The 16,786-nt window shown below is 44.3% G+C and overlaps 1 protein-coding gene across 15 annotated transcripts in view; it reads left to right on the top strand.

The window, feature by feature from the left end:
• Window positions 1-16,786, top strand: part of by (focal adhesion protein tensin) — a 117,612-nt gene that overhangs the window by 49,396 nt on the left and 51,430 nt on the right. Inside the window, exon 1 of one of the 15 annotated variants that reach the window (XM_034322523.2) lies at window positions 13,406-13,551. The exons of 11 other annotated variants lie outside the window; for them this stretch is intronic. The gene's annotated coding sequence lies outside the window, so the exon portion shown is untranslated. Of the gene's footprint in view, window positions 1-13,405; window positions 13,552-13,599; window positions 13,900-14,216; window positions 14,455-16,786 lie in introns of those variants that run through there. 3 more of the 15 variants (XM_076688102.1, XM_034322521.2, XM_034322522.2) reach the window with 3 other exon arrangements.

The raw sequence follows: 16,786 nt of genomic DNA, 5'->3' as shown, positions 1-16,786 counted from the left end.
GTTCACGTCCGACGTTTCTTTTCCTCCTTTCCTTGGCTTTTTCTTTTTTCTTTTCATTTTTTTTTTTTTTTATTCCTTAGCCATGTCGCTCGCGTGCTCGCGCTTTCTTCTTCTTGTTGCGTTCTAAATTCGACGCGCCACGGGCTTTAGGGCTCGTACACACTGCGCGGGGTGAACCATCGTCGTCTGGAGAACGCTCGACGGAGTTTCTATTAGGTCATTTCAAAAGATAAATTTAAAATAATGAAAGTCGGTGCTTAAAAATAGAAGCCAATATTGCATCGATCCTTCAAATTTATAAATTTAATTCCATAGATGGCTTCCTAGGGCCATTATTTAATTGAAACACCATTTGATCAAATTGATAGATAAAAATAATGTAGGTCATTGGGTATGTATGGTTCAGCTGATTGTTTGAAAGAAAATTTGCAAGCTGCAGCTGTTTGCTGATCGATGCAGAAATAGTTGCGCTTTTGATCGGCCGTAAGGAACTCGATATTACGTGGCTTTCTGAAACGTTTCGTTCAACATGCTCGAGTTGCAGTCGGTCTCGGACGTTTTATTTGCGTTTGTGTGCACGAACCCTTATATATATAGCTGTTGCAAAGACGTGGAATTTCTTGAAGTTCGCGACCGTGTCTTGCGTGCTCGTGTAGCTCGGAATGTTTTAAATAACTCGTTTATTTTTCAGTAAACTTTCAGTGCGCATACTTCTATCAAAGATATTATTTTTTCATCGAAAAGTCATCGAACTTATTGAACAGTCTTCACGATTTTATCTGAATTCCTATGAAACTTTATTCGAATAGAACGATATATATATTGCAATGCAAACTTATCGGCATGACCGTTATCGAAGGCTTCTGTACACCACGCGTTGTCTCTGTTATTTTTTCCAACGCGAAACCTTTGCGATTTCTGAACGAGTTTCGCTTGAATGAAGAAAGACGGAACGAGGGTGATAAGGCGTTATAACTGGCTGATTAGATAAGCCTCGGTGACAGGTATGGCATTGTTAGCACGTCGAAACTAGCATGGTACCTTTTCAATGCTCCACATTCGTCAGAAGCATTCGAAACTTTTCCAATCAGCTCGGATCGATGTGCCGAACCGTTCGGGAACACTTGCCGTGATCACGATCACTCTTGGTATACCTGCTACGATTTTCACTGAAAATGTGCTCCGGTTATCCACGGGATTGTTCGTAAATACCGCTGATAAAGAACACGCGTATCGTCGGCAGGCAATTTTAATTATCGAACGAAGATAGCGACGAATGGTTGAAGGTATACCGACGATAACGTGTTCCGCTTGCGTACGTATCGTTTGAAATTTCGATAGTCGAGCAACCGTGCTCGAGATATCGAGGCCAGGCGATTTTCCATCTTTTCAGTCGGGACTCGGGATTGATTGGACATCCAGAATGGAGGAATAGCTGGCGAAAAGCCAACAGAGTCCCACAGAGAAAACCGCACGGTTAGACGAGGCTTTCTTTTACACGCAATAGCGAAAATCGAAAGGCGAAGTTTCTTTTTTTTTCCATACACCACAAGGTACACTCCCTTGCTTGCAAACACGTCGATAATCACGGTTCCGGGAACGGCCGGATATCAGTCACGTTTTATCTACCCGCGAGTTTTGCATAGCCAGTATCGTTTGAGGTTCGATACGAATTTCGACTCGCCCTTCTTCAATCAATAATCCGCTTAATACTTTAAGAAATCATGTAATTCTACTTAAAATCTGTCTTATCGCGTCTGAACGTTTCTACTGTGTTGAGTAACGCCTTATCTTAACAGTGTTTCAATTTATGCCTTGTATTATTATTCTGATATTACCATAACAAATTTTCTCAAATGTCTTTTGTATTAAATTTCTGGCGCCGACTAACCCTTGCAATGAATGCATTAAACGAGCGCAGTCTGCATCGAATGAAAAATTTCAAAGGGAATATCCTTGGTCCTCGGAGCGCTATAACTTTTAATTTCCATCGTGGAACAAGTATAACGAGAACGGGGTTTATATAGCGGCGACAGCGGCCATAGTGCCATTAATCTCGCATAATCATGGCCGATTAATTGGCATGCAAATGAGTTCGGGCACAAATTGCCAGGACCGAAGCCGGGCTCCGTTCTTCTTTGTCTTACTTTCCTAATCTTCGATTAATAAAGCAAAACTCGTACGTGTTCTCTTTTTCGCGAACTCGACAGGTTAAACACCAGGTCTGTTCCCTAGTCAAGGTTGATCTTTGAAATTCACAAAGGAGAACCGAAATGGTCCTTCTCGGAATCGCTTCTTCGTTTTTAAGGTCATTGTATAATGTATTTTTGTTGTGGATTCTCTTTCTTTTTGTGTATCTTGCCAAGAAGCACTTGAAAACACACGTCTGCTCGTAAGTTCTCGGCTACCGTATGAAATATTCATAACATTTCGCCCGGTTCCTGATGCGTTTCCAAAGATCGGAACAATTAAAATCATCTCTGGCCCGAATTCCTTCGCGTCTGCGTCCGCGAGATTCTGAGCGATCGTCGAAACGCTAAAGGGATGAGCTCACGACCAACGGGGGTGTAAGATCCTAGAAGTTTCGCTAGCAGAGTTTCAGAAACTTTCCCGGAGGCTGAAACTCTAAATATTACCAGGATTCGCGGATCCGTTATAGGATTTAAGAAAGTTCGCAGCTGCGAGCCGACTTTCGGGACTTTCTTATTGCTTGAAAAATAGCCCGGTCATTCCGTTTCCCGACTACCGTATATACGTACATCGTTTTTTCAGGAAAAAAGAAACAATCGTGCAAACTTTATCCTATTTTATATACAATTTGTTCTTGAGAAAACATGGTCAAACGAATGTCAGGTTCTTCTATTAAAATTATTTAAATGTTATACTATCTCTGTATCATCATAGCTTTCTAGATCGTTAAGGAGTTTACAAATTTCCCGACGAAGCACTTCGAAACCTCAATTTCCTCTTAATCCGAATGAAATGTACATCGGTGAGAAGGAGATGACGAAGTTGAGGGTGGATCCCGGTGGTTTTCGTCGAGTTAACCTCGGATTACCAGCCATAACGTTTTACGAGCGCGAATACCCTGCCGGAATTACCATGCAGTCCATGTGGACGGGTCGTAAGATGCTCGTAAACGAGTTGCATAAAATTGATTCGCAACAGTCGGCATCGTGTGGCTGACACCGATCGTCCATTTGGTCCGCGGAATGTTCGGCGATTCTTCCGAAATCCTTCGAATAAATTGTCGAAGGTGGAGAAAATCGTGGCGGATTACCTTCTGATTTCTCGCATTCGAAAGGAACCATCTCGTGAAATTTCATTCGACAAGCCGGTCCAACGATCGCGTTATCTTCCCCCTCGGAATTCAAGAGCGTTCGAACCGAAACGATTCAGATAATTTCCGCTCGGCCGAATTGAGAGAATACCAGACACCTTCGTTACGCGGCACGGCGTTTTAATTCCCGCGGATGAATTCCTGATAAGATAACGAGGGATTTCGCCTGCTTGGCAGACGTTTGCTTCGTAAACAGCCGGCTTGTAAAATCCGTCCACAAATTCTTGCCAGGGAATATACCTTTAGCAACGATATTCTGAAAAAATTTCCTGACAAATTTCGAGATACGTAGATTTATTCAGTCTCGATTTCACGAATACTTTCTGTCACCTCTTTCCCAAAGAAAAGTAGTCGGTCGAGATGAGCAAACAAACGCGTGTCCGCGTTAATCGCTTCTGAAAAGGAATCCTTTGAAACCAGTGTCGGGTTCACACGCGATAGGAGGGCGTAGCACACACACTGGGTCTGTGGGTTACTCTGCGGCCACGCGGAATTATTCGGCCCGTGGAACGAAGCGCTAATGAATATTGATGCTTCACACAGGTTCGCTCTAGCCGAGGTCGATGCATTAGCATCATTAACGCTACCCGTCGACGCGGGAGGAACGTTTGGTTGAAAAGAGGAGTTCGAGCACAAAAAAGCATCCTGAGAAAACGCCTTCGAAAATGGGGGAAATTATTCCTCATTGTGTAATCACTATATTATTTAACGGACACGTGTCCATTTTTCGTTGTCGATTTAAAGCCCATCTTAACGATAGGAGATAGGAGAAGTTCAAAGTCAAATTGTCGTCAGCGGAAACCTGCATTTAGATGGTATCTAATCGGTGGTCGAGGAAATTAAACGTAGAATCTCTGTAGCATTGAACGAGGTTAGAACGTGACCAATTGGCAGACCACGAAACAATTTAATGCGATTAGATGTTAGCATGGAAGCGGCGATGTCTGTCCCATGTCAAATTCATGACCAGTGACGTTCCTCGAACGGTGATTCGTGTCAGCTCGTTGCTTCCCTTATCCCTTTACTAGATCGGCCGATTTGAATCGGCTTAAATCGACTGTTTTATCCATGGTAGCCAATTTACAAGCTCCGATATTTTCTCGATAGTTTCAGAAACTCCTTTCTCCTTTTATTAGAACAGTAATTTATGAAAGGTACCGAAAGAAAAAGTGGCTGGATACTCGAACCGATAGCCAGAGTCGAATGTTTTCTTACTTTATCGATTACCTTTAAAGACCGTTTTCAACTTTTTCCCTCGACCTGCTACTTAACTTTTCAGCCGGAAAGTCTTTCGAATCGGTCCGACGATTAAACCGAAGAAGAACGATCGACGAACGCTATTCAGCAATAGTTCCCTCGATTATTTCAACAAGATCATTTCTCTACTTTTCAATCGTTTATCAAGCTTATCGAACGATAGATCCTCGATAAGGCTTTCGAAATTTCCATCGAATATTGGAAATAGGTGATTGAAAAGCAAGTGGAATAATCTAAGCGATAAATCGTCGTGTATGATTAACACCTCGCGGGAAAGAACTTTCAAATGAATCGTTCAAAGAGAACACCTAGGAGCTGTCCTATACAAACATCTCCGAGTGTATCGAATACCAAACACTCGAACGGCTAGAAAAGCAATTTCAATCTATCCTTCAAAGAGAGAAACACAAAGGTAACGTACAGTTCTATCGCATGGAGCACCACCTCTTTGCGGTTCTTTTTTTTTTGCGAGTATCCCACACGTGGAATAAACGAACGATGTTATCTGAACGAGAAATCGAGATAACTCGCCCACCTATGGCCCGAAAGGCGATGGAACGAACAGCTCGCGGTGGTCGCCGAGAATGACGGCAAAGGAATCGCTCTATTACCGAGCCGCTTATACGCCGATCTATCGCGTCGGAGAACGCGAGAAGAGGCCGTTAGTCAAGCGGCTAATATCACGTTGTCCGTCCAGATGGTCTGGCCTTCGAAGGAAGAAAGGAATCCTAACAAACGGCCAGCAGAGAGAGAGCCTGCCTCCTTATTATCCGAGACTCCTTCGAGCGCCGTACGAAACGCTAATTACGAACTTTCATTACGAGTCACGCTCTACTCTCGACGAATAGTGGGCCGATCGCGATCGCAGAACGGCTTCCGTGGCCAGAAACGACGAATAATGTTGCTCTTCGTGGAAGGGTGGTGTTTGTGTGTGTGAGAGGAAAGGCGGTGATTATACGTGCGAGGAAATATACTTCCTTTCTGAGATTTATACTCGTCTGGGTAGAAATAGAAACATAGAAGCCACTTGGAGCGGAGGACTCGAAGGGAAACTGAAAAATATAAAATTTTTTAAGAAAATTACTTTTCTGATGGGAGACAACCATAAGCGTTTACGGAACGGCGGGAAGCTAGTAGAGACATCAACTCGCCACTAAAAGGAGTAGAAACCTTACAATAAATCAGTAAAAGAATTGGAAAGGAAGCTGCATAATAATTACAACTATTAATCAGCCTAGCCACAAGGCTTAAGCAGGAATATGCATCGATTAGCCTGCTCGTCTGCCGAGTGTCGATGATCCGTGTGGGCGATCTAGGGACCAGTTCTCTGGCATTCACGTTTCTACCGTGTGTCACCAGGATAGAGGAGAGGGTTAGTAAAGGGTTCGACATGAATGTTAGATGGAAAAGGAGAATCCTTATCTGTGTCGACGAGCTAGAACGCCGTTTGACGTTAATTACCGTCGTTCGGAAGGGTGAATGATTACGAGCGCGCAAGATGAAGATAGCAGTGAAGCTTCGGATTCGAATCGCGAGATTATTTACGATTATTAATCAAACGGCTGGTACACCGGCTGCCGCATCGATCGGAAATTCCTACCCCCGTGGCTTATAATTTCTACGAATGATCAATAGCAATCGGGATGAGAGACTGCTATCTCTGTGCTTCATTAGCTCGACCGTGGCTAATGTGCTGATACGAGCAAGAATCACGTCCTCCTGATGATCAGCACTATCTTAACCCGCGGCAATCAAAGATTCGCCGTTTCAAATTCATCTTCTGTGACTGATTGATTTATTTCATCCTGATCGTCTGTGTCCGCGTAGGTGAGAAACTAACGACAAGTTCGGGAGACACGAATCGATATCTGAATAATGTTGACAAATGTACAAGACGTCGTTTAAGCTTCGTTTAGAGATCTTCATTAGCATACGAACATTTATAACTATAACGTCTCTATTTGAGGTAGAAGGAAGAATCCTCAGCTATCATTCTTTCCTTCAAGATATCTCGAACAATGAAACTATTAATTCTGAATTTATTTGTGAGAAGAATCAGAGTAAACGAGACAGGTAGAAGGTATCGTTTATGGCGTTTACGAGGTGCCTAGGCTAATTGCGAGGTCCTCTGTAGGCTCGAACGGCGCGAAGGAGCCAAGATAGATAATTAGGTATATTAATCACGAGCGGCGGGCGTCGTTCGCCGCCTCGAGCCTCGAATTCAGCTCGGAAAATCGTTTGAGTCGATCGGTTTGCGTGGATGTTAGTTCATTGTATGCATCTCCACGTCTGGCGGAGGTATTCTCGCGCGATAAACCGGTAACCGCACGGCTGTTACACCGCGAACACACCACGGCCACTTTGTCCTAGCGTGTCTACACCCCTCGGTAACCTTAAAGCTACGTTTACAAGTGTCGGCGAGCGCCAGGATTCACGCTGGCTGTCACGCTCGAGCGTCTACCCACGCTAAGAATTGATTTAAAGACGCGTCGGAAAGAAAACGTTCGTTCTTCGTTTCCTCGGGAAGTCTTCGAACGCTTCGGGTTTCTAGATCGAAATTTCTAAGCTTCGAATTCGAAAGTTACAAGATCACGGTGCCGATCTCGAGGCTCATTAAAGCCGTCATTTGCGTCCGCAATTTCATGACGCGGCGCGTTCCCAACGAAGCGTAGATCGATCAGGTCGCTAATGCGAAGGTAGATTTATCGCGGCGCAACATCTCGTTCGTCGAACGCAGGATGAGAAATGGACCGGTAGGAAGAGGAAAGCGGAACGTCGCGTGTAACTCCGCGGACGATACAGGGAACGGACAGTGTCTCGTTTGTCTTTGGTTTCGCGAACCGGATGAAGTGGGCTTTAACGAGAGGGACAGGTCGACTTAACGATATCTGTAGGGACGTTTTGCTGGCAGCGAAACGAATGATCGATATGTATTACGTGGTGAACACCAGCGAAGTCGTTTGGTCGACCGGTGGTCGCCTCTCGTGTCACGCGAGCCGGAAGTGAAAGTGAGCGACCGGAGGATTTTTCGCTTTGGCGAAACCGCGACATCTTGTCGCACGTCGGATCGATGATCGTCTCTTGGCGAACTTGAATTGACATCCGCGAAAAAGAAAAAAGAACACGTGGGTGTGTGCAACCCTCGAACGGCGAACCACGGAGAGAGCCCCAATTTTCATTCAATTTATTATTTCATACTACTTTAATTTCCTAAATTTTACACTGTTCCTTTAGAAATTATTGAAGCTCTGTCAATTAAAAATTATATATTTAAATTTAGGATCTCGAATGACCCTTCGCTGTTCAGGGGTTTAATGAAAGAAATCAACAACACAGTAAAACTAGGTAATACGAATTTGTTTATTTAGTTGTTTTACATCTTCTTAGAACGCTTCATTACCAGAAGGTAGCCGGTAATCGTAAAGCGTTCGAGTTATTTCACGCTCGCCGCCGAATCCCTTTAAATCTCGCGGCTGGAGCGTGAAACGGCTCGTTTCCAGCCGAGTTGCGCCTCGCTTCATCGTTCGCGATAAATAATACTCCAGCTGCGTTGTCCTTTGAGGAACAATTAATTGTACCGGGCCGAGGAGGACTGGAGGCGAGAAATTTCATAGCCGGGATACCTGGGCTCTTGCTTCTGCTGCCAATTAACGGCAAGCTAGTCGCGCAACGAGCCTCGTTTGCGATGACAACGATGAGAAAGATGCTTACGCTCGAACGTTCCGTTTCACGCGGTCTACGCTGGTTATGTTAATTCCGCTCGAGGCTCGTTCATTTTCCGCCTATAAACGATGCTGTTCTCCGCATCCTGTTACACTGTCCTCGTGATTTTATGCGAAACTTGGAACAGATTTTTAACTCTCTTTATTTCAATGATTTTCTCGGCGATCCTAAGCCTGAAATTTGATTTTCAAGTAACCATTCGAAGGTAGATGCTCTAAGAATGATTTTAATCCATCATCATATGGATATTTTCACATAAATGTTATAAATTACCTTACGTACGTGGAACTCTTTATTGGTACACATAATACCTGAAGAGGTAGCCAGGGAATTCTAAATGGACACCTAGCCGCTATTGGAGCAGTTGAATTATTCAGGAAGCCTCGAAAGATTAATGGTTTCACGACGAGCTGAAGAGATTCGCTGATGTAACGATAGCGAAGAAACGTCGCTCATTTCCTGACTGTTCGTCGCGTACTTAATGGCGACAGAGGGGGACTGGTTGGTGAACGTGTCGCAAAAACGTAACACGCGGTAAGAGTTTTTCAAAGAATCGCGCGACTCTGGGAGCATCCTGATTGGTTCAGCGGACGCGTCCTCGTGGTAATCCCGACGACCTTGAAACCATGGCTACCATAACATCGGCGAACAACCTCGACTGGCCTTACCTCTCGTTCCTCCGCTCTTGTTATCATGCATCCTATGGGGTCTCTTCGTCAGCTTGATGTTAGGTATCGTTCACACCGCGCCGTAGTATCCTCGTTTCTTCTTTGATCGTTAACAGAAATTTCATTTGTCAACGGCCTTAGCCACTTAGGCCATACCGGTACCCGTAAGATCACCGAAGTCAAGCTAAGTGGGCACGGTTTTGCCAAAAGATGGGTAACCGTGTGCTGTTGGCAACGAATAGCGGATAGCGAATGACGAATAAATGGATAATGAATAAACGAAATAACGAATAACGAAAGAAACGAGATTCTACGGCCGCTAATTTTCGGTGGGCAAATGGGTACCAAAGTTCCCAAAGTACATCACCCTTGTAGATAAAACGAATGTTCGATAATATATATATTATCATAATCTCTCAACGGAAATATCATCGACAAGCCGTAACGTTTACTCACAAATTCAAGTGGTTGCGCAACAAACGAGCCTCGTTCGATCGTTCCATAAAAAGAGCAGCAGTGTATACACCAGCTTGTTTAACTATGTCTCACGAGTTCCACTGATCGATCGTGACAAAGCAGACAGGAGAAGCCCTTCATCGAAGTGGCCCTCTCTCATTCATTCGCGACTCGGACTGTCGACACATCGAGCGCGATCGAACATCATTTTCCTTTTTCTCCGTTTCGATATCGCGGGCAGATGTGCGCTCTCGAGATGCTGGAAAAAATCATCTCACGAGTGACTTGCTGGCGTGCCATCGAATCGATCGAAGGAAGATCGAGAGCAGAAGGAGCAGCGATGGGTGCTCTCGAAATCGACAGCACGTGAAACGTTCGAGACGAAACGCATTGGAAGAAAGTCGTAACTCAAAGGTGATCCCAGCCTCTTATTATTATTCATGAGCGGAGGAACTGGGTCAGGGAGGCCGATCGATTACGTTCGATCGTTCTCGAATAAATTCGTGGCACTGTCTCGACGAGACGCGACACCTCGCAACTGGACGTAATCCCACGGCTGACGTTTCACCTTCTACGCATTTGCATGTGGGTCAACGGGTAACGCGACGACACATCTGTGAACTCGTCTTATCGATCCGCCACTCTTTATCGAGAGTAAACACGGAAAGGCTTCGTAGTACTACCGCGCGAGATAAGGGACCGCCTACGAAGCCGCTGGATCCATTCATTCTTTATTCGAAGCAACGACGACGTAATTAGTTGGAAGGGGCTTTGACCGACGATTAAACGGCGACGATCTAACGGCCGAGCCTCATCCTCGGTTCCTAAGGTCAGACCGGATATTGTTGCTCCCCTTTATCATTGAACGATACCGTTTAGCAATCTCAATGAATTAAAGAAAGAAGAGAAAAACGAGTGTCCCCATTGAAGATTCCAGCGTGTAGTTACGAAAAGGGAAAATTTTAAATGTCACAGTGGAATTAGACATCAATGGTCAGACGCGAGTGTTATGACTACTCTACTGCAGAGGTGGAGTTCGCTAAGTAAACTTAAGCTGCAAGAATTTCTCCTCCGGCCATAATTCACCGAAGCGATGTATTTTTACCATCGAGTGTCCACAACTTGCAAGTGAAGTGCTAAAACATGCGAGGATTCAGCAATGTTGGCTGAGAAGAGGATGAACGACCTCGGATTTACCTTTCAGAGACAGATATAATATTTATCGTGTTGATTCAGTGGCACGGTGGGCCGGCGTGCCACCGAATAAAGCGAGGATTCCCTCGAACAAATAATCCCTCGGCTCGGTAAAGTGTTCGCAGAGCTATTCTCGATCGGTCTGTGTCCGCTCAAGATCGCGGCTGTTCACCTCGTCGCCATCGAAGGTCGAAAGAATAGTAAACGAAAAGGTTACGGGCTCGTCTAGCACATCCGTAGCACACTTGAGCTTTGCTGCTTGCCCGATCGTCCAGCCACCCACTTTAGTCAACCACCCACGTGGGTGTACGTACGAGCAAAGCACACAGTGTTCTCCGGTGTTTGCATTCCTTTCCTTCGATTCCCGCCATTTTGACGCGTTACCGCTGGATCCGACGTCTGTATTCTGGCTACAAAAAGAATTTCTCAGGATTGTATCATTGGGAAATATTAGAAAACACGGATCTCCGGTGTTAGGTTTCAGTCCATTTTTCAGGACATCCGATCCTTTTCACGGATCTCAAAGCTAACGAATCGTTATTATTTACGAAGGCATCGTTTCGATACGCGAGGCCAAGCAATATCGTTCCTGGCATTCACGTTCGAGCCATAATAACGCGTACACGCGTGTAAACGGCGACTTTTGCTCGCGATAACGTTCATGGAAAAACTGCGCGCTGCTCGACTTTACGATGAACGATAACGGTGCAATAGTCGGCCATTGCAAAAGCAACGAATGTAATTTTCGAGGGGAAATTAGTTTTCAGTTTATCCCATTTGATTACCAAAAAAAAAAAAAAAAGAAATGGGCTAGTTTCCTTCGTTTCTTCTCAAAACCATTTAGAATACTTGAGGATTACTCATGGGTTTCACTTTCTCCATTTCCATGACACTCATAGCTTCCCCTGAATCACCTGCAACTCCCCGATTACCCGGTACAAAATTATCCAAGCGTCGGAAACAATCATGAAAGTAAGTTTCATCGTTTTTAATTAGCCAGTGGAACAACGACGGATTCCGACGGCGTTGAAGAAATAAATTGCATTCCGCGAAGTGACCGATCGGCATGCAATTATGCGGTAGAGACAGGTCGGCAGACAATGTCTCATAACTCAGAGGCAACTTCCTTATGACTCCATTGTACGACGTCCTTGCGTACAATGGACAGCGTCGATGATCGACGCAAGCAAGGATGGCCTCGATGATGCGTACCCACCCTTTAGGGACCGATCCTTCCTCAGGCAGATGTTTACACGTGTCGGCACTGCCCAGAAAGGAACTCGTTCTCCTCGTGCAAACGACTGTGCATTACCGGGCCGAGTATCACGGCTTACACGTGCGTGGGTCGCGAGGGGAGCCTTTTTCCACTTCGTCCGCGCCGGAATATCCTGTACGTGGTCGTGACACGTGGGTGTCGTGCCCACCTTCTTCTTCCATGGATCTTGCGTTACTCTCCGGATTTTCTTCGTCAATTCGATATCGTTAGAAAATTCTGCGAAAATCGTTAGAAAAAATTATAATGCTTAGATGTTGAGTGGTTTCAAAAAATCAATGAAATATTAAGGTAAATTTTTCTTAATCAGTTTTATTAATCAAGATTGTCTATATACAGGTACAGTTTTTTTACAAGTATTAAAATGTTTGCATTCTGAAAGAAATGTTTGTCATTCGCACGTGCACTAAGTCGGCACGGTAAACTCCGGTGATCTTGATTACCCGGTTATTGGTGTTATCGCAATTTCCGTTCCTCCGAAGGCCGATTGTTAAAGCGTCCGCCAAGACGCTAATAACGCATTACGTTCTCTTTCATTGACAGCAGTGCAAGGCAAGTTACCCAAGAACCGGTTGTTACATCAATCTAGGGTGACAGCTCATTCAAACGAGACTTCATAGAATCGACACACTCGATCGAAAAAATCTTATCCTTTCGAATCTAAATTTAATTAGGGTCCAGAAAATTGCACTATCTCTCAAACTTAAACAGAATAACCTTTCAAGTTTTTGCTACTCAAAATGATTAGGTTCGGTCGTAAAAAGATATCTGGCAATTAAGAGCAATTATAACTTCATAATAATTTTGTCCTACAAATGACCAGCATCGAAATAAATTCTACAGACTGTACATTTAATTTAATTATCGTCACAGTTTATGTTTATCGTTTTACTTATCAAATAGTTCAATTAAACAGATTGCTCGTTATCAGTGAAAGGACTAATCTTTTAATGGAACTTCGCGTTTTATAGCATAATATAACCGTGACGTTTCGACGGAAGGGTTTGACTTTTAAGGGTTAAATTCACGATACCGAGTACAACGGAGGAACCTGGCTCGAATGAGACCAATTTCTCGTCGAGTTCATAATTCTTCCCGCCAAGCACAAGGTCCGATTGGTTACGCAAGCACAGCAGGCGTTCGGTCCGCATCGTTGCGACTGCAGGCTCTCCTGCTGCAGTTTATAGTCGACGTCCCCACCCGAGACCTTTTCCTCGACGTTCCAGCAATCCAGTCTCTTCGTTGCTCTCCGCGACGCGAAAAATGTTTGCGGGAATCGCAAAGATAACCGCGATAAAGGGGATGGCAATCCCGACAACATCAGCCGAGATTCGACGCTGAAAATGAACGGAGCGACGCGTGTTTTAACTCTCGATTCAAACGAGGAAATTTATAAATGAATTTGCGTAATTGAAATTGTTAAGAAAATGAGGAACAGATTGAGAAGAAAAGGGGTCGTGTTCGAGCATGGAAGACTATCGTGTGTAGCACACGCGACGCACTGTTTAGCGTCAATCCGCGTTTCCGCGCGAGCTGCCAGTCGCGGTACGAGCATACGTGTAAGCACACGCTAGCCGCGTGAGAGGTCTCGAGGCTCGGGGCGGGCATTTCCGTGACATCGGAAAATTGCCAAGTAAATCGTGGGTTGCCAGTTTAGCTTCGATTTATCGTCGCGGATGGCTCGTTCGAGCGTGTTTTCGATACTTCCTCGTGAGAGATATTCTCGCGGTTCCACGCGGATCGAAGTTTCGCTCTAAAGTTCGCCGGTGACTGTGCGATTAACCTGTGTCAGTGCAATTGGCTCCGTTTGATCGAATTAAACTCCGACCAAGTGTCGCTCGCGATGACCCTCGAAACTCGATGTCGCGACTATGTTTCAAAATGATTAATGTCGATTTCGAAGACGAATGATGTATACGATGGGATTAAAATTGAAAAAAAATTGAAATTAAAGACTATCGTGCAAATTATAATTGCAATTATTCAAAGTATGATGGTTTTATTTTTCAATTTAAGCTTTACACTTGCTTCTTATTTCATATTATTTTCTCTTAATTATTTAATTATATCAAATTATATTCATGTATGACTAAATACGGTTATTTCTACTGTGCCAATCAACACTTCATCGTAGTTGTTACTATGTATGCGATAAGATCCATCGTTGATTGCTAAATTAAGACATCTCGTCATAAGGATGGTAATCCATTCGTAAAAATTTAATTGTTTCCGGAAGACGAAGCAGCGTTTGAATATAATATTTCGAGCAGAGGTCTACGGGATCGTCTGCGCGGATCTAGATCTCGGAACGATGTAAATATTTACGAGGAATATCGTTGACTCGCAAGCGAGCTAGCGAGCTGGCAAGCGGATCGTGCAGCGTACGATCGCCAGTCGGAATACGTGTATACGTGTGAGAGCACGTAGCCGTGGCTCTATCGTCGGGTTCGTGAGAAACTTTGTTACTTTCGCGTATCTTCACGTGCAACGGAAAAATTTCTTGGTCCCCTTGGGTCGTTCATCCTCCAACAAACGGCTCGATCGTTCGTGTTTTACCCTCGACAATTTTATTTTCATTTCCTCCAGCGATGAAACACTCTGACGATACGGTTCAATTTTATTTTATGAATTTCCCATGGTGAATTGTTTTATCTATCCGTAGAAAGAATTCAATTTAAGAAAATGGTGAAAACATGATTGTCTTCTGGGTTGATCTAAGTTTTGTGCTTTCGGTGGTGTAAATAATTTTCTTTGTGAAATTTTACGTATCAAAGAGTGTACTTTGTTTGCACGTAAAAGGGGCAAATAATATTACACAGGTCGTAAATTTCATAAAACTCTCGTAGTCGTTAAAGTGTTAACAGTAGAACGACTAATGCTGACGATAAAAACATCTCATGCAAATTGACGTGACATAAAGACTATCCAGCCATTTTGAATATGCAAGTACTCGTTAGAAGCTTGATTGGTCATAAAACGGCTGTTACGTGAAATGATCGTTTAATCTTGCTTCTCGTTTTTGTCAGACCTTGTACTTTAATCTCTTTATCCATCTTCGTTTTATCTGAACATTTCGATACTTTCCAAAGCAACGAAATTCGTTTCGAACTTCTAATTTCAAATTCGTGCATCGTCAATCTCACGACTGATAACAGGACCTCGTTTCAATTATCATTAATGATAAGTGAACATGCCTGGGTGACTATCGGAAAATTAAATCACGTGTCCGGCGAGCGAACAAGCGCGATTCAAACGACGGATTCTCTTCGCTAGGGAAACTGTTAGTTCCCCTTTCTGAGAATCTTTTGTACACACGCTTCGTAGTTTCCGTCGATGTTTATTCCTCGCACGGCGCGTGCAGATGCGCGTTACGAAACGTACGCTCGATTGTTCCGGCGGTTCGCGTCGATTTCGCAACGCCGCCAACTAAAAGTTCCCCTCTCGACGCTCGTTAAAAAGCCCGGCGATATTGTTTTATCAGCGGACGTGGGTGCTGGTAGGTAAAGGGCGCGATAGCATCGTGAGAAGAAAGGTGGGCACAGGTAGCGATGAGTTCCAGCGGTCATTTTAAATCGCTTCGAATATTTAATATTAAATTTTTCATCGCTTCGAATACCGGATGCTGGTGGAAACGTAAATCGGTGAGAAAAGTTTCTTAAAGCGAGAACGCTGGAACACAGTCGGACAGGTAACCTGAATTTCTTGCACAGGGACAAAGGCGACGTCGTCCGGAACAAACGGCGTCCAACGGTTAAATTAGAGTGGTACACGAGATCTCGCGAGCTTTTGCCGCCGGTGTAATCTCGATCTCGCCGACCGAGAGGTCGTTTATCCTCCCTCGAGCTATGCGGCCGAGAGATGTCCGGCTTCGTTCTCACGTGGTCCGCGAGGTTCAGAACGCGCGCACACATACCGCCGTTAGAGGACGATCAAAAGGCCGGCAAGAATGCTCGTCGATGGATATTATGGGTTCGCCTGCAACCCCTTTCCGACCGGAGAACGTAAATTTCCACCGTTTCTTCGAGCGAAGCCCGTCCGGTGAAACCCGATATAAGAAATTTCAAAGTGGAAGCTCTCGGTGCTTGTCGTAATCGATGATTTATTACTCCGCTGTTTGCGTATTCCTCTGTTTAATTTGAAATTAACCCTTTCTCTGGTAAGGGTAGTTATGCAAATTTGCGGGAGTCCGAGCACGTTATATTATCGATGATGTAGAATAGAAAATTTTCTATCGAGCTATCCACATTTCTTTGCTAATAGGAAATTCTCTGGATTCTTCGATGCGTTTCTATCATTCCTAAGCGTATTTCAAACTGTTTATCTTATTTATTCCTATATACCTCGACGGACTGCAGAATTCACGCGACAGATTAATTGCACACGGAAACCACGCGGAATCTGGGAAAAGAATCGGTCGGTAACGGTCGTGAGAACTTGGATCACACCGATTTCCCTGATGTCATTGAGAAACCATAGACATTTTACTTGGCTCGTATCAATGGCTAGCTGGATCGAAATCCAGTACCGGCTTGAAACACGAGATGCCACCGGCGGAAGTACCGGTCGAAGGAGAAATAAAAAGGGTTAGAAGGAGAGCCGGTAATTTCGCGTGGGCGTTCGGACCAGTTACGCTCGAAGGTTGACGAGAGTTCCAAACGGCAAGTTCGAATTCCGATGGGTGATTCGATTCGATTTAATTAATCTCGCGGCGAAGTGTGGAATAATCAATTTCACTGGGTAAACTTCCAACCTGTGCTCGGGGATGAAAAATTTTTAGTTTCATTTTAAATCGAGTTGTCCTCTCGACACCTTGCATAATTAACGATTCGATGCAATTTTTAATTTTTTCGCGATAAATGTGCCTGTTTATTAGTT

This window comes from Osmia lignaria, chromosome 4 (genome assembly GCF_051020975.1).
Source record: "Osmia lignaria lignaria isolate PbOS001 chromosome 4, iyOsmLign1, whole genome shotgun sequence".
Taxonomy (NCBI): domain Eukaryota; kingdom Metazoa; phylum Arthropoda; class Insecta; order Hymenoptera; family Megachilidae; genus Osmia; species Osmia lignaria.
The sequence above is the reverse complement of the archived record's forward strand: the minus strand, read 5'-3'. Positions and strand labels throughout refer to the sequence as shown.